Genomic DNA, 23,079 nt, shown 5'->3' with positions numbered 1-23,079 from the left:
GTACCTCAGTCCCTCTGATGGTGGAAAAGGTCCGATGAGGTCGACATGGACCACGCAGAATTTCTGTCTCGGCATGTCGATCTTGATGATCGGTGTCCTCGTGTGTTTGTTGACTTTGCTCTTCTGACAGGGTATGCAGGCCTTCGTCCAAGCTGCGCAGTCTGCTTTCATATTTTTCCAGACGCCTCTTTGACTGATGGTCTTGGTCGTGGCGTCGGCTCCTGCATGGTTGAGGTTATGCACTTGGTTGAAGAAAGATCTCTGTAGCGTTTTTGGGATGTACGGTCGCATGTTGCCTTTGTTGAGATCGAAGACGATTTCTTGTCCCTGCATGTTGGTTTTGATCAGGTTCAGAGCAGTGTTCTTGTCGTCCAAGAGTGCGAGTAGTTCGTTGTCCTGCCTTTGTTCTTTATGGATCTTTTCGAACGATATGTTTGCCTCTTGTTCGATCATGTCGATTCTTGATAAGGTATCGGCGACGACGTTGTCTTCTCCTTTTATGTATTTGATGTCCGTGCTGAACTGTGAGATGTAGTCTAGATATCTGAGTTGTCTGGGGCTTTCTTTGTCGTGACTTTTCCTTCTAAACACGAATTGTAGTGGTTTATGGTCCGTGTATATACAGAATTCTCTGCCCTCCAGATAATGTTGAAAGTACCTTACAGTCTCAAAAATGGCTAGTAGTTCCCTGTCGTACGTACTATATGAACACTGAGCCTTGTTCAACTTTTTTGAGAAGAAACTTATCGGTTTGTAGTTGATGCCGTCTGTGGTTTGTTGTAGCACGCCTCCGATTGCGTAATCTGAGGCGTCTGTCCACACTGACATCTTGCTGCTTTCCTCTGGGTAGCTAAGCTTAGTGGCGTTGATCAGCGAGTTCTTGACCTCTTCGAAATCGTGTGTAGTGACTTCGTTCCACTCTACTTTTCTGTTGTCATTCTTTTTTGCTCCCTTGAGGTAATCGTGTAGTCGTATCAATTTGTGTGCTGCTCGTGGTATGAATCTTCGGTAGAAGTTTCCCATGGCCAAGAATCTTCTCAACTGCTTAATGGTTTCTGGCTTGTTGAGGTTCGTGATGGCTTCCACTTTTGTTGGCGAGGGTCCGATGCCTTCAGCCGAAATTTCATAACCAAGAAATAACAGTGTTTTCTTGGCAAACTCGCATTTAGATGGGTTTACCACCATTCCATGATCTTGAAGTCGCTGGAACAAAGCTTTTAAGTGTTCCACATGTGTTTCTTCGTCTGGTGAAGCGATCAATATATCGTCGATATATGCGTGTACTCCTTCTAGACCTCTTGTGACTTCGTTGATGTGACGTTGGGATGTTTGTGCAGCGCATGATAGTCCGAATGGCATTCTTACAAATTCAAATAACCCGAATGGTGTGGTTATAGCTGTCTTTTTAATGTCAGTTTCATTAATTGGAATTTGGTGATATGCTCGTTGTAAGTCAATTTTGGAAAAAATTTTACAGTTAAATAAGTCATTGCATATATCGTGGATATGTGGCAAGGAATAACGATCAGGTACCGTCTGTGCGTTTAAGCTACGGTAATCGCCACAAGGGCGATAAGTACCATCGCTCTTCTTCACCATATGCAATGGAGAGGCCCACTCACTCTTGGAGGGTCTACAAATACCTTGAGCCACCATGTGATCGAACTCTTGCTTCGCCTGCCTCAGTAGTTCTGGGGACAGCCGACGAGTCTTACACATAACGGGTTTGCCACGGGTATCTATATGGTGGATTGTGTTGTGTTTATCCAGCCCTGCGTATGGTTTATTGATATCTACTAGTTGTGGATACTTCAATATGAGTGAGTGGTAAATGTTGGTTTTGTCTGTTAATGATATGGAACATGTTATGTTGTTGTTTGTGGAGATGTCAAATGCTCTGACTATCTTGCCGTTTGTATTGTCTACTAACCGTTTGTTCCTAACATCTACTAACAGGTGGAAGTTGTGGAGAAAATCTGCTCCTATAATAGGGCGTGTCGTATCCGCTATTATAAACTTCCATGTAAACATTTGTTTACATCCCAGATTCAGTGTTACCGTGGTAACTCCGAAATTCTGGATCGTAGTCCCGTTCGCTGCATAGAGAATTAGCTTAGACTTTTCTCCATGGCGTTTGTGTAAAGATCTAGGAATTAATGATATTTCCGATCCGGAGTCAACGAGGTATGACACACCGGTATCCCGATCTTTAACAAAGAGACGTGTTGTGTTGGTTGAATCAGCCGCCTCCGCTATGATTCGACCATCTAGTTTTTTGAAGCTAGATGCGGTTTAAATTCACATGGTGTGACGCATTTCTTCGCTTGATCGCCAAATTTTGTGTGGAAGTAACAAAGAATAGTTTTCTTGTTATTTCCGTTGGCCCTATAGCTTGTTTTGTTGAAATTGTTGTTGTATTTGTTGTTATTGAAATTGTTACTGCTGTTACTTGTTGTGTGTTTGAATCTATTGTTATTGTTGTTGTGACTATGCTGTTTGTTGATTGTGTGAAATAAACTCTCTACCTTATGGGTTAGAGCTTGTACGGACTGTTCTAAACTACAAATGTTATTTTTATTGTTGGTACCTACTACCGCTACATTATCCTGTGTGTACACCTGTATTAGGCGATCTGCTATCGTCGCTTGCCTATCCCAGTCATCTTCGCTTATGGCTAAATGCGCTTGGATCGTCTTGGGCAGTTGTTGTATCCACAAGTATTGCAACGTCGTTTCGTCTATTTGTAAACCTATTGCTAGCGTCCGCATCTCTCTAAGTAGGCTGGATGGGTTTCGATCCCCAAGCTGTAAGGAAGAAAACAGTTTTTCTCTCCTTCTGTCCTGTGGACAGCCCATGCGTTGGATTATAGCTTCCTTCAGCCTCGTATATTTTGCTCGGTTCGGTTCCATGAGTAAAATATCTGAAACTTGTTCTATGTGCGCTTGTTCAAGTTTTGACACTAAGTGACTATAACGTGCGTCTTCTGAAACTATGTTTGCCAACTCGAATTGTGCTTCTATCTGTTTAAACCAAAGTTCGATGTTGTTCACCCATAGCTGTGGTAGTTTAACGCTAATCCTATCCGTGTGGAACATGTTGTTTGCTGTGTTGATATTTGTCAAGTCAGTGTTGTCCTTGTTAGCCATTGTTTACAGTTTAAAAATATTCGTTTTTAAAAAAAAAATTCAGAAAAATGTATGTAATAATGATTACAGTATAAGTTAAAATATTGAAATAAAAGTATTCAATAATGAGTGTAGTTGTATTAAAAAGTTAAGTTTAAATTATTAGATTTAAATTTAAATTTTTATTTAAATTTCAAACAAAAATATTTATTTTTTAAATGTCAGAGTCACTATTTGTTATGTATGTACTGTGCAAGTTATAGAAAAGAAAATTAAAAACAGAAAATTTAAATAATTATTTTACCATACGGCGGAACACATTTTCCAACTATTAGGTATTTGTATTCTCCAAGCCTGAGTGGTCCCCTCAATATTAATATTCCTTTTGATTGTCCGTTGTACAATATATCAAGTTTAAAAATGTTTATGGTAAAACTTCAAATCTGTAACACATAATAACATGCATAGCCTAGGTTAAAAATATAAACATATATAGTACAGTCACACGATATAATGTATATAGAAAAAAAGTATGGATACTAATGTCCACGTACTAAGTTAAACATTCGTCGGCTTAGCCGCCCGAATATCTGTTTGTTTGATAGTTTCAAGTTGTTTACAAAAATAAAATTTTACAAATTGCAAGTATTGTGCACGACTGCGCCAGCTGAAAAATATTTCCGATAGATTTCGCTGGTAAAAAAAAACTTACTCCCGCAGTGCGTTCACAAGGAGAAAACTTTCGGATGCCTACGTCACGCTTGTCTCGCCATATAATATTTGTCAAAAATAATTATGTTCCGGTACCCTGTAAGTACCTCTACTCAATCTGGCACCCTATGTAAATGTTCGTGTGAATTGTTTGTGTGTTCGACTCAAGAAAAATAAAAAAAAATAAAATTTATATGTGTTGTAGGAATGTATTACTCGGCGTGCGATTTTTGGTGAGCGAGTCGCTCGAACGTATTATATTATGTTTGTTTATAATAATTTTAGTTAAATTATGAATCACCTGTTTGAATTAATCCCGGCCGAGTAATATTGTTAAGAAATTAATCACAGTTTAATCAATTCACTAGTTACATTAATTACATTTACATTAGTTACGTTTACATTGAAGATTGTTACCGACAGAAAAATTCACTCGATTCGCTCGGTCTTTGAAAAATCTAATTCTATTATATATTATAATTATTATAATATAATTCTATTATACTAAATTAATTAACCTTACAATAAGTTAACCTTGAAATAGATTAACCTTGATTAATTACAAATAAATTAAAAGTGCAATCAAATTAAAAATGCAATTTTAAATTTTTCATGTACCGACCGAAAAAAAATAATTGTTGTACAATTTTGTCAAGCGAAGATATTTCTGTCTGAAATTTTGCGCAATTTTTATGGAATTTGAATGGGGTCACCGTGATTGATTGTTTAATGTTGTGTTTTCGTGTTCAAACGTCGGGGTATACCACTTTAGTCGTGTTGTTACCACCTTTATGTAGGCACCTAGTTGGTGGCCTAATTTTGTGATGTACAAAGTTATGTGGGTGCACAGAATGAGAGCAAGTAAAACAGGGTACTTACGTTTTACACAAAGATTTATTCACGAAACTAAACTACTGAAGCTAACACATTGAAAGAAGGATTCTAATAACTATATTAGGCAAAATAAAATGAAGTTGGTAAATCTAAATTGGCGGTAATTTTGTGCCTCGAAGACGCGTGCGGTGAGGTCGGAATCCGGTAGTTTTCTCGAGGCCGGTTTGGCCCGTTCGTACGCTCTACGTCGGCGTTCGGCAATGTTCGGCTCGTGCCGTCGTTGTCGACCCGCCACAGATATATACAAAATAGAATTTATAACTAAGTAATATTCTCATGGATGTGTATGTGTGTATATGTATGTTCATCTGTATGTATGTATGTATGTATGTATGTATGTATGTGTGTATGTGTATATATGTTATGTATGGATATAGATGAGTATGATATATAGATATAGACTTACATATAGATATAGATATGGATATGTTAATAAATAATGTTTTTAATAAAATGCTTTGTGCCTATTAAATATGTACAAATTTCTGTTAAAAATTTTGGTACTCCGGTTCTGTATTTATTTATTTTTTATCTTAAAATTGCGTTATCATTCACTAATTTTTTGCTTTTTTTTTACATCTTCTAAATATTTTTTTTGAAAGCATCAATTTTTTTTATTTTATTTTTTTTATTGAATATTTTTTTTTTTACAAAATACATTTTTGAAATACAAAATAGGTTAATATACAGAACATCTTATATATAACGTTTCTACCTCTCTAATAAAGTAGATACTTGTGTTTAGAGAGGGAGTTCGTTTCACATTTTTTTTTTTTTTTATAAACAAAGTAAATTAAAACAAAGTAAATTAAAAATAAACAAGGTAAATTAAAAATAAAAAATAAACATTCTTTGGTATGGAGTCTAGGAAGGGGTGAGTCTTAAATGTTTTTTAATTTTAGTTTTAAAAGTTTGATAATTTTTTTATAGATTTTAAGTTTTCCGGAAGTTTATCAAAGTTTTTTTTACCTATGTACGTATAATGGTTTAACGCTGCTGTTGTTTTACATCTGTGCAAAATTAAATTATTAGAAAATCTAGAGTTACTTTAATTTTGCACTTCAATTGTTTTTTCTTTAAAAGTTTGTAAGATAGAGGCTTTATTAAAAATTTCTTCAATTGTTGGTATATTAAGTTCTTCGAATACTAGTTTCGATGGGTAAGTTCTGGGCTTTACATGTACTTTTTTTCGCTCCCTATATCTAAGTTAGTAGTAATTATTATTATAAAACCATGTAGGACTATCATATGATTAATTTTAAAGGATCTTTACCGACAAGCCATATTCATTAGCTTGGTGAGTCCTGCAAAAAAAAAAAAAAAAAAAAATGTCTTAAAATAACTAAAATGTAATATTGTATGTAAATAATAAATAAAATAAAATAAATAAAAATATATCGCACCTTTAGAACGAAAACGACTTAACTAAAAAAAACCTTAAAATGAGTTAAGATCATAAAACGACTTTAATGAACCCTATCCATCCTTCTACATTTAAAAAAAGCAACATTCGGGTGGGAATAGGACAAAACCGTTACACCGGTCTCTTTATTGCTCAGAGAATTTAGATTCCGTGTCAGTACGGAAGCGACGCAATTAGTGTTGTGTTTACATTGCTGTGTGCAGGACGCAACGCAGACAAACATATAGTGACCGAAAGCGGGTTGAGTCGATTTTATTCCGATATAAATATCAATTTTACTTTATTTTTTAAAATGATAAAACTGCTAATTAAGTTTTGTGATTGTTTCGTTCCGACTTACCGATAATCTTATTTAAGTTTATGTCATTTCGTGAATGAATAAAAACATGTGTTTGGTGACCTGATCTGACCTAATAAAAAATATGTCATTATCTTATTTATCAAAGTGCATTTGTTAGTTTGTTTTTTTTCAATCTAATAATGACTCATCAAATAAATGTCTTGTTTAAACTTATGATAATTTATTTTTATTACGCTTTTTTTAAAGATTCATAGCCAGCGTATAATTTTTAACTCAATATTTGGTACTTACTTCGAAAAATACGAAACAATCAACGAAAGAATACAAAGGTGTCACAATTTACATTCTTCTTTTGCAGTTTCCCCAAAAGTTGACTTTTTTAGTTGAGTCGTTTTCGTCCTAAAGGTGCGATATGTAAAAGGAAATGTTCGTGTGTGTGTTTTCGATAGACTGAATAACTGCTGGACCGATTTACGTGCAGTTTCCAGTGAAATGTAGATCTTTGCCATGAGCATATTTATAGCTTTTAAAATCTTCAATTTATTGAGTAGAAAACAGTTAGAAGCTTAAATTATTTTTTCATCGCTCATCAGGGCTGCATTCGCCAAGAATGCATTTGAATGCACAATTTGTGTAAACTGAAAAACGAAAAGCATAATGTATACGTACACATCTAATTTAGCCTAAATACAATAATTGATATCAAACTTTCGATTGTGTTTAATTAATCTAGATACAAGTATGTACTGAAATCTAGCAATAGCAAAGCATTGCCGGGTTCAGCTCGTAATTAATATTTTAAACTCAAATTTATTGCAACAGAGAAGGAAAACGTTTTTTAAAATATGGAAGTCGAGGCATTTACAGGGTTTGTGACCTGTCATTGACTAATTTGGGTGGCTAATTTACTTCTGCCCGTGTTTAAACATCCACATTTCCTCAACTCTTTCATCTGTTGGCTTTTGTTAAGTAAGAGCTTAAATCTTTATTGATATGGGTGAGATTCACCTGGCTGAAATATTTCACCTACTAGGCAACGTTTGAAAACGTGTGTAAAGTGGCCAAATAAACCAGCCAATGAAGGGTCATAAGTCCTGTAAATGCCAGGACATTCATAGTCGGCCTCGTGGTGTAATGGTTAGCGCGTTTGCCTACCATGCAAGAGGTCTCGGGTTCAATTGCCGATATGGTTGACATGAAATATTTATTAAAAAAGGTGTTTTTACACTAGAATATTTCATGGTCCCTGGACTGGCACCTGAAGCGTAAGACTGATTATTTTGCCTTCATGTAACAGAAAAGTGATTAAGATACGCTGCAATTGGTGTACCAATGCAGTGCCCTATGCACCATTAGGTGCGGAAAGGGAATGATGATTTTCAATTCAATTCTATTTTAAATTTATTCATTTTATTTATTCATATATATGAACATTACCAAATGGAATTTCTTAATTTATACATATAGAAAAAAATTAAATAAAAAGGTCAAATCAAAAATAACACATAAGTAAACATAATATTCAGAGAATAATATGTTAAAAAAGTAAGAGAATTTTGTAACGAAAGACTCCCTCAGAGACGTGAAAAATGTCAATGTCCAAAACAATAATGTTCAACACAGAGATAGCCATTTCATTGTCAGGTTCGTCCTGTATATTTGAATGTTAAACAGTCTACAGCTGACGCTGTCTAAGGTAATTATCCGGAACATAAAAGCTAATGTTTCACATAATTTCAGGGTTGTCAATACTCGTAATACCGCGCAACAATAGAAAGAAATGCGTAGTTAAATACACATGCCTTCTGGTCTTCAAACTGCTGTAACCGGGCAAACCCTGGAGGAACTCCGTGGGATAAATCCATGGATAATATCCGCCCTCCCTCGTGTAGAGAAAACAAAGAAATTTCTTCTGAACCCTATCCACCATAAGAGAGTACTTCAACTCACAGTCCCCAAATCATCGAGCCACTTTCGAGTCTACTTCGCACCGACGATGATGATGATGAAAAAAAAATAGATCCTTAATTCGCCCCGTCATGAGTCAGACGTAAGATATTTTATGTAATATCCGCGTGTACTGTACATATTATATTACGTAGTACCCCCCAGCTATAAAGCTGGGTTCACACGAGGACAATACAATACACAGGAGAATACGTCCCAGCTCTGTGAACAGCCTCGGCAGCGCAGGACAGAAGCTCAATCACAAATGACTATCGACGTGATAACAATTCCTCACCTTGGTTGTTTATCGTATTCGCGATCACAATGCAACATCCGTGAACACCTAATATTAAGTGTCAAAATATTTACGTTTCGCGACGTATAATCCTGCTGCGCAATCACATTTTTAAATTTCACCAGTACAAATATGGAAAATATTCTAAAACTGCTATTAATTGCATTTAGCCAGCGGTTGCCAAGCCAAATTTCAAGAAAAGCAGTCGCCATAGTACTTGTAATTTTATTTTTACTTTTTTTAATTAGATACGAGGGTGGATCGAAAATAAATCTACCTAAGTAGGAAAAAAAAATTTTTTTTTCAAAAACCATCTATTTTTCAACATAGTCTCCTTTTACTTCGACACACTTAGTAAGACGATATTCCAACTTTTTAAACCATCTAAATAATACGATTTCGGGAACCTCTCAAAATACGCGTCAGTTTCGGTAATCACTTCTTCGTTTGAGCTGAATATTTTTCCTGCGAGCCATTTTTTCAAGTTTGGAAATAGGAAAAAGTCACTAGGAGCTAAATCTGGACTATAAGGTGGATGATCAACCAATTCGAAGTGTATTTCACGTAATTTTAGCATCGTATCTAATGCTTTAATCACAATCAGCTTTGTATAATCACTGCACGAAATTCGTTTTTTCCATTTTCTAAGAAACACAAAAGTAGTTTACTTCAAACGACTACAACAAACAAATAAACTAATCGATGAATTTGGGTGACATTTTAACAGCTGCCGTTTGACAGATCACAATTTGGAAAAAAAAATGTGGTTGTGCTGCCATCTAGCGCTAGGTAGCTTCATTATCAATCCGCCCTCGTACTCCTTACTTTTTTACATATGCAATATATTGTATTATTTATTATAGTAAACGCCGGTTTTCACCAGTGAACTGTATTTATTTACGAGGAAAACAAAAAACAAACAGACACGAGCCTTGACTGAGAGATTACACAAGCGTTGACTTATGACTGCGATAACTTAAGCATGTTCATTGTTGTTCATTGTGATCGCTCAAATGCTTAGCGTGTTTTTAAGCACGTCGATAGTTGTTTGTAATTGAGCGTTTTCTGATGGGAAGTTAAAATTTATCTTCAATTTGATCAAAAAAAGTAAAAGTAAGAATATGCTTACAATTTTTTTTCTAAACAAGTTCAATTACCCGATACCGACAAAGATACTTTTAACTTATTTTAATAAGTTTCGGTTTTGCTTTTGGCGGAAACTAGAACAGAAGCCGAAATTCAGTTTCGGTTGAAAATTAAAAGTTAAAACTAAATAATAAAAAGGCATTTTTCCTGCCACGCACGCGCTAAGCAAATGAGTATTGTTCCACTGTCCTGTCCGTGCGCATTTATACGAGGACAATGCGGCACGCGCGGTGTCGGGAGTAATCCATTGTTGTGCGAAGACATCCTGTCCGTCCATCTCTAGGACAATGTCTCGGTCCTCGTATAAACGCTACTTAATAAAGTGATAAATTTATTGGTATTAGTAATAAAACTAATAACATTTGATAGTAGTAAAAAAAAAACGTTTTCTTGGGCAGACATGTTCCATCATCGTCACGTCATTGAATATTGATTATCACGTTCTGCAATCCGTGAATCGCGAGCCTTTTATTTATTTGTTTGTACATAATACTACATAAGGTTAAGACGATCAGAGATCTTGGGATAACTTTTGATAGCCATTTTAAATTCAACCATTACATTGATGACATCTCTAGGAGGGCATTCAAAATCTGTGGATTTATTTTGCGAATATCTGAGTAATTCAAATTCCCCAAAATTGTAATTACACTGTATAAATATTTGATCCGTAGCTTGCTCGAATTTAATTCTATAATATGAGCTCCTAGTTAGAAAATAATCAAAGCAAAGTATATTAAAGATTTTAATGGATATAGAGCCCTGTATAGTTTCCCTCGATAAAATGTAAATGAACAGGGAACAGCGATGCAATCACCATCCGACCACATTAATTAATAATAAATAGTAATCAATTATCATGTTTCCCAACTCTGGACTGGCCTAACTGGGTACAGCTTCAACTGCACCAGATTAGAAATTGGCCGCGAGAGATCAGCGCACTTAAACAGCAACAGCTTGCATTAAACTACCTGACCATACGACTCTGAGACATAAGACTGACTGACAAGAAAACTGATAAACTTCAATCATTTTTCAATGCAGCAGCAAGATTATTACGGGAGTAAAAAAATATTCTCACATCTCACAACATCTTAGAGATTTCCACTGGTTAAAAAGCCCAGAGAGAATAAAATACAAGCTTTGCTGGACAGTGTTCAAATCCCTTCATGAAATGGCTCCAAGATACCTATCGCACCTTTGTAATAGAGAAAATACATGTCAAATAAAATCTACTCTTAGATCAGCATTCGATTCAGGCAGAGGAAAACTTGTCGAAATCCGGCGCTCCCCAAACACTAGATTCGGAGATCGTGCTTTTGCCGTTGCCGGCCCCTCTGCCTGGGACCAATTGCCTTCAAACTTACGAATCATCGACAGTTCCAGTCAATTCAGATCCCAACTAAAATCTCACTTCTTTAGTTTATCATACCCTCAATATTAAATCAGAAAATATAATACGTCACTTCAACTTAGTTAGAATGTAAGTTTAAGTATACAATTGTAAAGCGCCCTTGAGGTGATTTTTCAAAAAAATGGCGCTATATATTTATATATTATTATTAAGAATGTATACTACACTCTTGTACGCAGTAATTTGGAGTTTGCTTAAGTTTTTCTGGAGCCTACAATACATAACATGCATTGAAAGAATTGAAAATGTTCAACGGAAATTTTTGAAACACCTAGATTATAAAAACAATGAAACGCTTTGCATCCACAGCCGATCCACTAAACTACATTTATTTTTTACCCTTGAAAATAGAAGCAATATATCTGAATTATGTTATTTACATACATTTTTAAATAATAAAGTAGACTCTTTAAACCTACTCTCCAAAATTTATTTTAATGTCCCCTTTCGCGTGAAAGAAATAAATATAAATTCCTTTTGCCAATCTGTAGCACTAAATATGCACAATACTCTTTCCTGTATCATTCTTGTTCAAATATATTTTTACATCTATTAATGTATTTAACATGCCCCTTATTTTATTTAAAAATAAATTACGACTCATTCTATCCGGCTGCGATACACTCCCACTTGCTTTTAAAAAAAAATATATTTCGTAAGTTAGCTTATATTATTATACAATCTGTATCCAAGTAAAAAGTAACATTTACAGTGAATTTAGTTACACACATATTTATGTAATCTTACAAAAAACTGAATATTTCTTTTTAAATTCATTCAACTCTTTTCTTCATACATTTATTTATTCTCTTTTAACGGTTTTCGGATGGTTCTGACTCTCATTAATAATTATTATTAAAAAAAAAACAAAGAATAGAGACACGCTATATGGTTGAGGGTGTAAAAAAGCATAACTCTAGTGCCATAATATAGTAAGAAAATACGAGACTACGTTCGTACGAAGAAAAGTCAGACCGCGCATCCCCTTAATGTTTTTTCACACGACAAATGTAAAGTCCATAACAATGATGAAATACACCACAGCACATCGTATTTATTAATTCATTTTAATACGATTTATCGAATCTCGCATCTAATTTTTTTTTTTTTTTTTATATTCCGGCGCAAACACGAACCCTCATTTTGGTTAAAAGAACCTATTCGTTCAACGTAGATTAAAAATATCACAAATATATTTTTTTTAAATACTGTTAAATAATTTTATCTTTAATAACTAAGGAAAAAAGCAGTAAAATAGTAAGTTTACTTAATATTAAGGAACATACCTTTTTACTTTCGGGATCTCCCTCAACACCCATAGTCTGTAAGTCCTTGAGTAACCCTTGGCCATCCTTCCCCGTGTCCAGTCCCCAACCGGCTTTCCTACGCTCGGCAATATCCACTATCTCCAGCCAGAAGGCGGAATCCATGATGCTCGGCTTCTTCCTGTTAATGCTGCTCCGGAGACTGCCGGTCCTGACGAACCCGCCCTGGCTGGGCGCGGGCGGCTTGGCGCTGTTGCTGTTCCAGGGGGGGCGAGAAGACGGAGAAGGCGAAGAGTTGCGGAACGAACCTGTTCTCGTACTCTGGTTCGGCGAGCTGAAGTTCCTCCGGACGAGAATCGGTTTGTTGCCGGGAATCGGGGGCTTCTCGCCTTCGGGAAAGCCGTTCGGCCGTTTCTCGTTCTCCTTGATGGAGTTCTTTCTTTCCATTTTCTTCTTATCGTCTTTGGCCGAGTCGGCCAGGCCGTCAGCCTTGACGTCGTCGACAGTCACGATACCGATTTTCTTTTCCCTGAAACTCGAGCGACCCGACGATCGTCTGCTGTCTTTTCGGTCGAAGAAAATTCCGGAATCTTTTCCGTTTCTGTGAATTTCATCTTTCCTCAAATTGTCCGACTCTTCGTTCGCGTAATGGATGCGGTCTTCGTCCATGAACCTCATTTTCGCGAGAGACGCCTTCGTGGACATGTGGTGCAGGCGATCCGTCGGGTTGATGATTCCTCGCGAGTCGACGCTCGTCTGTTTGCTGCATTCCGATTTAGTGTTTTCGCTGGAGTCCGTGTCGCTGTGGCCATCGACGGAACTGGTGCTGAAGCTCTTGCCGTAGTCTGTAGAGTCCTTGCCATTTCTGTTTGGGGGTGATTCCGCGTTCTTGATCTCTATGAAACAGTCCGCCGCGCTGCCCCTAGAATCCCTGGACCGGATGCTGGAACTCGAGTCGGACTTGAGAACGGTTCTCGCCGACGGGTCGGTGTTGCCGCTGGCGTGCGCCTTGCCCGTGCACTGCTTGTGTATGACGGCGAGATGGGCCTTGCTCTTGGGACTGGGTTCTCTGCCCCGGAGGGACAGCTCGAAGTCTCTGTGCAGGTGAAACATGGCCACCGTGTCGGCTCAGAACTGAATTTCACTTTCTTTCATCACGACTGTTCACCATTCACACATGTTAGGCCGGTCGCTAGAATATGTTGCACGATCGTTTAAAGGTCACTGGAGATACCTAAACGTAGGAGAAATATCGGTAATGCGTAAAGCTACGAATGCACGGCCGGGTCTCGGCTGGGTGCAGTTTGGACGGATCGGAGAGAACAAATAAACGTATTCGCGTCACGCAACTCGCAACTCGCAATCTCCCCGAGTAACAGGATAGCTGACATTCGGGAGTGTAATATACCGACACAACATATTACATTCTATTGACATTTAAGACTGACGTATTGGAGGCTGAGGAACAAAAGGCGTAATAACTGACAAATAAATATGATTTGAAGTGTACTGGTACGAGAGTAGGTAAACAATCACTTGGCGTCAGTAACACATGAGAAATGTTACGAAATAAATAGTTTCCTAACTATTCAAATTACGACCTGGGTACGTATTCTGATGGGAAGTTAAATTTTATCTTCAATTTTATCTACAGAGTAAAATGAAGATTTCTGTATGAAAAATAGAATATGCAAACATTTTTTTCTTCTAAAAATGTTCAATCACCGGTTACTGGCGAAGATACTTAGAGTTTTCGTACAAATATACACACGTTCGTACAAAAATATCGATATTACTTTATTATTTAGACATGTTTTTATACTTTTAAACTACTATTCATTACTTATATTGTATATGGATATAGAATCAATATATTGCTGCTCTTACTATAATGTGTCATTAATTTTGAAGATGTTTTTTAAATTTATTGTCTTTTATTCATTTAAGATTCTTCTCATCGTTATATGAATCCCTTAAAATAAGTATATGTATATTTCTGTTTTTCCTTTTTAAAAATGTTATTACTATTTTATTTTATTTTTATATCTGAGCATTTTTTTATTCTCTATTTTAATTCTTAAATTTTAATTACTTTTACAAATTTTCTTCATTTTTAATATTATTTCCATTTGTAAATACTAACTACAAACTTTAAAATAACTTTTTTGATTTAATTTTAATATTTAAACAACTTCCATTTATTTATTTTTTTTCTTCTCTTTTTTGTACTTTCATTAATAACTTACATATAATTACTTTAAAATATGGAAATTTCACTGGTCCATTAGAGTTAAGTCTTACTGTGTAAAATATAAAACTATGTAACTTTACTGTATGTTTCTTAAATAAAAGAAAAAAAAATACTGTCTCAGTATATCCCGATGAAGATTCATAATCGCGGCCGTGGGCTCTAATTACAGTGGAAAGTTAAGAGAGTTATCTTCAATTGTCTATAAAGTAAAATCAAAATGTCTGTACGAAAATGTGTACGTATATATCTGTACCTCAAGAGGATACAACACGGGAGTCCAATTTTTGCAGTTTTGGTATTAAAAATGCAAAAAATTGCAACACGCTATTTTACACGAGAATAAAACACTATGTCACAAAAATGGTTTAAGTTGAAATAAAAATCTAAAGTCAACTTTGTTTTAACCTGTTACCTGTAATTAGAAATGTTTTTTAAATAATTTAAAATATTTTTTTTTCCATACAGAAAGTTCGATTTTACTTTATGGACAATAATATTAAAGATAACTATATTTTCTGCCCATTATAAATACGGGCCCAGCATTGACCAAATTTTAAAATTATTTTTTGTTTTTTTTCTTGCAGAGTTTTCGCGATTTAATCCGGCTCACAATTGATTTTTTACAAAAATTGGTATTTTCGAAATATTTCATTTGAACACATATATATATATATATATTATAGAGAACGATAAATTAAAATTTAAACACCATTTGCAGCATTATCTTGGCCGTAAATTATAAAAGGCAACAGGTGAATCACGTCAGAGGTGGTATTCTGGATCTTCTCTACCCCCTAGAGAGTAATTAATTTGAAGTTTTTTTTTGTTACTACTACTACTACCATCACGCCATTTCCCCGTAGGGGTAGGCAGAGAGAATGGACCGCCACACACGTCTATCCTGGTATTTTTGTTTGCTTCATATAATGGCCACACTGATAATTTAACGTCAAATGGTGTATAAAACTGCTTTAAAAACAGAAATAAAATTAATACAGTTTGGTCAATTCAATCTAATTAAGTGTTTTGGGTAATGCTTAGGGTCGCAATAATGGTCTAAATGAAAATTTGTATATATAGTTTCGTACGTGTTCGTATTTGTTTGACGTTTAATCATCAGTGTGGCCATTATATGAAGCAAATAAAAAAAATATTAGGCTTCAAATTAATCACTCTCTAGGTGGGGTAGAGAAGATAAAAAATACCACCCTAGATGATATTTGCATAAATACCAAATGACTTAGAAGTATTAATTTAATTAATTAAACTCAAACAACTATATTTTATTTTATGTAACTCAAATATAACTTATGGCATAATAGGATAGAGAGGCACTAATCAATCTATATTAAAACCTCTCGAATCGGCTCAAAAATCAATAATTAAAACAATTTTTAAAAATCCCTTCAGGTTCCTCAGCATCAAGTTATTTGAAGAATTTGAGATCTCAGATATAAGGCAATTATATGTTTTAAGAATAGCAATGTTTGTGAAAGCAAATTATTCTACCAAATCCCAAAAGGAACACTCCCACACTACCAGAAATCAAACTAGAGGATGGGTCATGGGGTCTACCGCAAACTCTGAATTCGGGCAAAGAAATTTCAGGTTTCTGAGCCCCAAAATATTCAATATGTTACCCAAACATTGCAAAACCATGACCCGGATTCAATTTAATAAATTTGTAAAAAATTGGTTACTGGATTTAGGTCGAGAAAAATCGGAAAATTGACTCAAAATACATTCTTATATAATAAATGGTATAAATTAATATTGTTTAACTGTATAGTAAATTAACTAGTTGGTAGTAATTTTATTGTTTTTTTTTGCATAAAAATGTCTGCCTTAAAACAGGTTGTACCTAGTTAGGCAGACTAGACATGATCCAGAGAAATCTATTACCTAAGTGTGTATGTAGTAGATTAAGTTATTTCTATTTTTGTTAATAAACTATGCATTATTATTATGATTATTATCATAATAAACAAAGCCTGCAAAAAAAAATAAAAAAATATTAATCTTACGGATGATAATAAAAACCGCACATTTTTTAAAAGTCTTCTAAAAATAACATCTATTTCAACAAAATAATTCAGAAAGGAAATCACTCGAAGTTTGTGTAATTAATTATTCAAGAAGTGTTAAAAAAAGCAATCGTAATAATTAAGAAGCCAGATGTTTATGTTATTTTGAAAACATAATTACTCGTATTACCGACAGACTTTGATTAAGCGGGCGTCTTCCTCACCAACATCAAAAGAAATGTCGAATAAAGGCGTCATTATTATTATTATACTTGGATAATTTATTAGCGCTATTTTTGTGAAAATCACCTCAAGGGCGCCGTACAGTAAAGAAATTCCCCAACACGTCTTGCAGCTACTGAGCGCATGGACTGTTGAAATTCTAGGTCTTATTTACAAAATTTAGGTATTTGATAGTTGATAACATTTACATATTGAAGCTAGATTACCAATCGTCCTGCAGCTACAAAGCGCATGGGCGAGTGAAATTCTAGCAACTTAAAATTATATCGATAAATTTTCAAAAACTAAACATTGAGCAGAGTAGATAATTTGTCAAGTCTTACTGCTAAAAAATAAATTGTAAAATCTGAATAAATAAAGCACTGTTTAAACATTATGAGCAACAAAATAAAAGCAAATATCCGAAGGGTAGCTTTTGTAGACTTTAGGTATCACAGTTACGACCGGACATGTGGCCAACAGGTTCCTCGCTGATTCTTGGAAGATGGCAGTTGCACATATGTGCAGTTACCGAGGGATGGTGTGTACTGTTCCAATGACTGTTGTGTTATAATATATGCTTAGTGTGCACACACGACTCAGCCAATGGCAAGCCATAAACTCTATAAATGCCTAGACGTCCATCCTTCTTGAACATATTTTCCGTCTTTGTTAATACATCAGTCAAACTTGACAAAATCCCGAAGAAGTTAAATTCAGTGCTTATCAACAGATATTTTATCAACACGGTTAAAAACATACTATATTGATATATATTATATGTTTACACTAGATGCGGTACTAAGTACCCGTCTTGTGTTCCATTCAACATAGGTTCCGGAGCCTATCTCGTATTTTTCAGACCATAAGACGCACTTTCTTACTCTGAGAATTCAACCAAAAATTGGGGTGCGTCCTATGGTCCGATGCGTCTTATCGTCCACAAAATACAATATCTATTTCTGTTTAAATATCATATCTATAGATTATATAGTACCGCTCGCTCGCAAGAACTCCGGAATGAAAAGAGTGTTTGCATTTAGACAAAAAGAAATATTATCTTTTCCCGTGTAAACTGCCGAAGTAAATCGGTTCGAGACGATGTTTGTCCAACTAAACGGGTCACACATCCCAGCGAGACGTTGACTAATTTTAATGGACCGCTGATAATTGCGTATTATTAACGAATCAATGAAAATGCACTATAAAGAGACATTAAATTGTTTAATTAGAGGTAGATTCGATTTTGATGTAGGTAGATACTGCATTAAAACTATTTTTTCAATCAACGAGTGTCCGACTTGGTTACAACACGATGAGATAATTATTTTTATAACCGTTTCTAGCTATACAATGGGAAGGTAACAGAAGACATTTTGCACCACACAGGCCTTGAGGCCCAATGAGGAACTTCAGCCCTACGGGAAATTGGATACAAAAAATGTTTTCTTGCGCGCGGTAAAAATTAGAGCATTAAATCGTACGGCAAAGATTCTTGAAAATGTTCGGAAAAAATAATAAAAACTATTTTAATAAAAACGCAATACTTTGATTGACGTCACTGGTTCATATGAGCCAACCAATGATGTGACAGCTGTGAAGGATATCCGGTTAATTCAACAATGTTTGAATATGTCCAAATGATTGCAGACTGGCTGGAATTCCTGCTTAGGAGTTGTTCACATTTAAAATTATTCAGGTTCAGCCGGATGAATCTCACCCACATAATAAAGGTTTCAGCTCCTTTACTTCACAAAAGTAAACAGATGGAAGAGTTGAGAAATGTGGACGTTTAAACATGGGCAGAATGGTGTGTAAAGTGTGTAAAGTGGCCACTTAAACCAGCCAATGACAGGTCATAAGCCCTGTAAATGCATAGACTTCCATATTCCCTTCTCAATAATGTTTTCCCTCTCTGTTGCAATAAATTTAGATACCCGGTTAGTTTACCGTAAACGGACCAATGGGAAGTACTAACGGTGAACGACCTCTGACGTCACACGCGGAGTTATTTCAGAAGTACAAAACTTTAAAAAATCACAGCGTTGGTAATACGATATGTAATTTTTTTTTTTAATTGGCGTACCTTGTTTAATAGTCTATCAACAAATAAAATGAGAGAGAAAAGACACTGAATGTCCTCATTGCAGTGGTGAATCACAGCTCAGTACACACAGACATGAGAAAAATCACATTGAATTTTTGTGTTCTCATCGGGAATCGAACCCAGAATCTTCCGTGTGTGAGTCAAGTGTCTTAACCACTTCACCACGGAGGCCGCCATACACTAATGCTTCACTAATGCGTCACGATTTCGTTTAGTAAGTTCGTTCGTTCGTTCATCATAAATCCATCTGACTCTAACTCAATCAAAATAGTATTTCGCTCTCGTTCCCTCTCATACGATACAAATTTATTTTTGAAAAAAATATACGGTCTTTATTCAATAAAACACACGTGTTATTACAATATTAAAATATTATAAAAATAAAAACATAAGGTATAGAAACATTATTTGATTTAAATTATTTATTGACAATTCTTGATGGAATTCCATTGTAATGATGTAATAACTTGTATTTACATATATGTTACCAATTAAAAATATTTGGTACACTTCCAATTATTTGTTCGACCAATTAGCGCTTTCACCCTCTAATGGGGATCTTCAGACTGGTCAAGAGTACGGACATAATTTTGTCAACATATAAAATAATGAACATATTTATTTTGTTTTTGATGCTTTTAAAAAATAAAAAATAATATAAAGAAGAAAGAAAAAATAAATAAAATAAAATAAAATAAAAAAATACAATCATATTTGAATTTTAATTCATATATTTAAAGCTTTAAAAAACATATACAAAAATAGTGGGTGCTCATAAATGAAACCAAAACAAGATAAAAAATTTAAATAAAACGCAATAAATCAAAAATTTAAATTTATATATACAAAACGAAAATTAAAAGTACCTATTTAAATAAAGATCTAAAATATGTATCTAAGAAAAAAAAAAGAAAAGGTAAAAAGGGCTTGTGTTCCCGTGGCTAGTGTCTCGGACTTACGGCTCAAAGGTCCGTGGTTCGAATCCCACTCTACCCCAACTTGATTCCCATTTGCTAATAGTGAATTATTTACAACTCGTTGAAAATGGTTCTCAAAATTAAATATTTGGGTAAATCATAAGAACACAAATATTTCTTTAAAAAAAAAAAAAAAATTGATAATGTATTTTACGAGATATAAAAATACTGAGTCTCTCAAATGAAAGCTTTACATAATGAATCAGTTACAGAATAAGGCCACATAGTTATCTTCTTCTTCTAATTAGTTTTATTATTGCATTTTCACCTCCTAGCTGGGGTGTTCTACACAGAGTTATTAATTATCCGTGAAGTAAAAGAAATATTTCTGTATGAAAAATAAAATATTCATATTATAGGGAAACATTACATATTACGAATACAAATAAAAATATGTGAAATGGATTTAGAAAAGATAATTGTATTTTCAAAATCAATATGGATATTGTGGAAAAACGTTTTGATTCATAATTTAAAAAAAAATTGTTTAAAAATACGTCTCCACAAAAACGCGACAAGATTGGCCTTGACAATCGTGACGTCAAGATTTATGAAATATACGAAGGTCTATTAAAACGGTCACAAACGACGGTAAAAAAATTAACAGAATCGTGACGTATTAGGGGTGTGGCCAATGCAATGAAGCGTTTTCGCGTAATTTAAAAATATTGTTTATGCCACTATAAATACAACAAAAATGTGATATTTTCCTCTTTTTTTAAAAACATCTTTTATTACGGGTTACTCATGACGATACTTTAAGTTTTTGTACAAATTTGCACATTTCCGTACGGAAAATTCGAATTTATTTTATTGACAGTTGAAGAAAACTCTGTTATCTTTCCATTGTAATCTCTGGGCCTCCTGGGTTTACCGATGATTGTCGATATAGCCGATGATGGACGCTGTAATGCGATTAGAAACGTCGGAAAAGAGTGCGAACGACACATGGCATAATAACCCAGAAAAACTTATTGCGCATTATTTGTTATCATTAGTAACAAGTATGTAACTAAAACTTACTAAATAGGTGACCGACGGTAATAGATATAAAATTACAGAGATAAAATTAGTTTTATCGACAAACATCAGTAATTTTTACGTTGGTAATATGTATTAAGTAGCGGTTATTAAAATAAATGGAGTGTATTTATTTATACCGTTAATTTACTTGTAAGTTGTGTTCCTAATCCGGTCAATTCGTCCTACAAACATACATAAAGGTACTTCTGAGAATTGCTAATGTCGGCTTTACTAATTTACTAAAATAATTCAAGAATGCTCTGTGAGTGAAATGGATTAAGAATCTTTGACGAGTATTTTGAACTGGATGGCTATTCTGAGGTAAAATCAATAGAGATCTCCCGTGGTGTACAAATTAGCGTGTTTGTCTACCGCGCCTGGGGTCCCAGGTTCGACTACAGGATGGATGTGAAATACTAATTTTAAACTGCGATATTAAATTGTTCCTAAACCAGTACCAGCGGCGTAAGAATGAACACCTTCATCATCAGCATCATCAGCCGTCTTTTGTCCAATGGTGAACAAAGGCCTCCCTCTTTAGTCTCCATATATCCCTATCCTGAGCCAACAGCACCCAACCACTTCCTGCGAGTCTTATGTCATCAGACCACCTTGTCTGAGGCCTGCCGACACTTCTTCTACCCGTTCTGGGTCGCCATTCCAGGACTTTTTTGGTCTATCTAGAGCCTGTGGTTCTGGCTATATGACCAGCCCAGCTCCATTTCTGGTTGGCAGCACCGTAGACCACATCGGTGACTAATCCATGAATGGTTTTTTTTTGTCTCTCAACGAAATACCCAGCATTCTCCTTTCCATGGCTCTGTGTCACTGATAATTTGTGTAAAAAAAATTTCGTGAACACAAAAGTTTTACAGCCATATGCCAGTACAGGGAGAACACATGCATCAAAAAGTTTATTCTTTAAGTAATTTGAGTACTTCGGAGATATCAGGATATATGAGAGCTTACTACCTTACTGAACACCCTACCTTCATGTAACAGATTATCAAAAGATGCTGCATTGTATGTATGTATTGTAATTATTTATCCATGCAGTGTTTAGATTGTCATATAAAACATTGTCGTATTCGTATATAGGTATTTGTGCGGATGTTGGAGGACCGGCAGCTGGCCGGTGTAGAGGAGCCAAATATCCCGCGACAGTGACATGCTTCTCTGCTCAATATCTGCACAGTACCTATGTGTATTATATTACTACTATTATGATTTTTTTGCTATAATTATTTTTGATTTTGCTAATTATTTTTGTATGTATATGTACATCTATGCATACATTTATGTGTGTGTATGTATGCGCATATATTATTATACATACTACTGTAACTACAACTCAATAAAAAATAATGCAAATAAATGCCTCGACTCGGGTTATGTCCTGTGACGTGTTTATATAGAAAAGAAAAAAAAACTTTTATGTAAGATGGATAATTTTTTTTTTTTAATTGACGACCTCGTGGTGTAGTGGTTAGCGCGTGTGCCTGTGTGTTCGATTTCTGACAAAGTAGACATGAAAAGTTTTTTGAAAATGTGTTTTTACACTAGAATATAGAAGTCCGTGGACTTGCAACTAGAGCCTAAGATCATCTTACCTTCATGTAACAGAAATGATCAAGATACGCTGCGATTGGTGTACCGATGCAATGCCCTATGCACCATGAGGTGCGGAAAGGGAATTATGGTGATGGAAAACATACTTTCAGTTACAAAAAAATGTTTTATAACGAAATATGCCTTTCAATATGTCTGCATATTATAATCCGAACGCTTCGTATATCCGAACAAGGGAAAAATTTTGGCTATTCGGACTATCGAGGCCCTGTTGTATATATATGTACATATTGGTTACGCTACATGTTCTATATGTGTTTGTATATAGCACATTTACTGGATTGCGACATTGGATTTATTTGCTACTTACTGGACCCTGGTAAGA

The 23,079-nt window shown here is 35.0% G+C and overlaps 1 protein-coding gene and 1 long non-coding RNA gene across 2 annotated transcripts in view; both read right to left on the bottom strand.

Annotated features, from left to right (window-relative positions):
• The window catches only part of Mhcl (Myosin heavy chain-like), a 353,455-nt gene that overhangs the window by 242,241 nt on the left and 88,135 nt on the right, over window positions 1-23,079 (bottom strand). The gene's annotated exons all lie outside the window — the stretch shown is intronic.
• Window positions 2,418-4,876, bottom strand: LOC148279648 (uncharacterized). Its single transcript, XR_015822820.1, has 2 exons — window positions 4,716-4,876; window positions 2,418-3,933 (listed from the first exon to the last, which is right to left on the bottom strand). It is a non-coding gene; the product is annotated as an uncharacterized LOC148279648 (long non-coding RNA).

The sequence above is a fragment of the Micrasema longulum genome, unplaced genomic scaffold (assembly GCF_059751315.1).
Source record: "Micrasema longulum isolate JH-2025_06_02 unplaced genomic scaffold, ASM5975131v1 h1tg000688l, whole genome shotgun sequence".
In the NCBI taxonomy this organism is placed as follows: domain Eukaryota; kingdom Metazoa; phylum Arthropoda; class Insecta; order Trichoptera; family Brachycentridae; genus Micrasema; species Micrasema longulum.
The sequence above is the reverse complement of the archived record's forward strand: the minus strand, read 5'-3'. Positions and strand labels throughout refer to the sequence as shown.